The 1,454-nt window shown below is 36.0% G+C and overlaps 1 pseudogene; it reads left to right on the top strand.

Moving 5' to 3' along the window:
* Window positions 1-284: 284 nt before the first annotated feature.
* On the top strand, window positions 285-1,174 carry LOC143676152 (palmitoyl-protein thioesterase ABHD10, mitochondrial pseudogene; annotated as a pseudogene).
* Window positions 1,175-1,454: the final 280 nt, after the last annotated feature.

Raw genomic sequence — 1,454 nt, 5'->3', positions numbered from 1 at the left:
ATTTTTTATAGGAAGCTAAGACAGATGGATATAAATACTCTCTATATAGAACATGTATATATGTGTGCATATATCTATATATACATATGTAAATATATAGAGAAAGAGAAAGACAAACATTTAATTTATATAAGTTAAACATTTAAAGAAATGTAAATTTCATTATGGATTACTTGATATACAAACAGACTTTTGGATGGAAGAAAATGACAAGTGCCTTACTTTCTGATGCATAAACAGATAAAGAATGTTCAAGATACATATGTAAAGGGGCAGCTGGGAATATGGCAAGTGTGAGTATGACTGTGTTGGTGGCTTAGGTACCTCGGCAGATCTCAGGCTGGGTGACCATTTCCTTCAGTCCCCACTGTGGCCTCTGTGCACCATGGCAGCTCCCAGCTTGCAGACAAAAGACATCACTGTCTTTCCATTGTCGATCAGACCTTCCAAACCTGGCTTATAAGCACCTAAAAGGCAAAAGTCCAGGAGTTATCTTCATACCTGGCCATCTGTCCAATATGAATGATACAACAGCCTTGGAAATTGAGAAATTTTGCAAATCTCTAAGTCATGCCTTTATGAGGTTTGATTATGAAGGAGTTGGAAGTTTAGATGATAACTTAAAAGAATGCACAGTGGGGAAATGGAGAAAAGATGTTCTTTCTGTAATTGATGGCTTAGCTGTAGGATCTCAGATACCAGTTGGATCTATCCTAGGTGGATGGCTTATGCTTCATGCTGCAATTGCACAGCCAGAAAAGTTTGTTGTTCCTGTTGGTATAGCTACAGCTGCAGATGATCTAGTGACACAGTTTAATCAGCTTTCTGTTGAGGTAAAAAAGGAAATAGAGATGAAAGGCAAGTGGCTAATGCCATCAAAGTATGTGGAAGAATGAGTTTATCACATCCAGCACAGTTTCATTAAAGAAGCTGAGCATCACTGCTTACTACATAGCCCTATTCCTGTGAACTGCCCTGTGAGATTCTCCACAGCATGAGCAATGACATCATCCCTTGGCATACATCCATACAGGTTGCTGACTTAGTAATCAGCACAGATGTTGATGTCATCCTCTGGAAACATAATGATCACTGAATGAAGGAAAAAGTGGATATTCAACTTCTTGTTTAAGCTATTGATGACTTAAGTGATAAGCTTTCAACATTAGTTTAATTACATCATGGCATAAAGGTATACTTTGTTTTATAATTGCAAGAATCACATTTTTAGTTGCTCTGTGAACTAATATATCCATAAGATTGAGAGAGAGAGAACAAATGAAAAGCCCTGACATGTTTAAAGGTTTTTTCCCTCTTATCTCTATTTTGTAAATATCACAGAAGTATTTATTTAATGATGTATTTGCATGAATGTTCACAAACTATAGCAGGTGTTTACTGGAATAAATTTGAAATGATTAGAGAAATGTTTGAAAAATAGTGAAGTTAAAAAA

The sequence above is a fragment of the Tamandua tetradactyla genome, chromosome 3 (genome assembly GCF_023851605.1).
Source record: "Tamandua tetradactyla isolate mTamTet1 chromosome 3, mTamTet1.pri, whole genome shotgun sequence".
Classification (NCBI taxonomy): Eukaryota; Metazoa; Chordata; class Mammalia; order Pilosa; family Myrmecophagidae; genus Tamandua; species Tamandua tetradactyla.
This window is presented reverse-complemented; position numbering and strand designations above follow the sequence as displayed.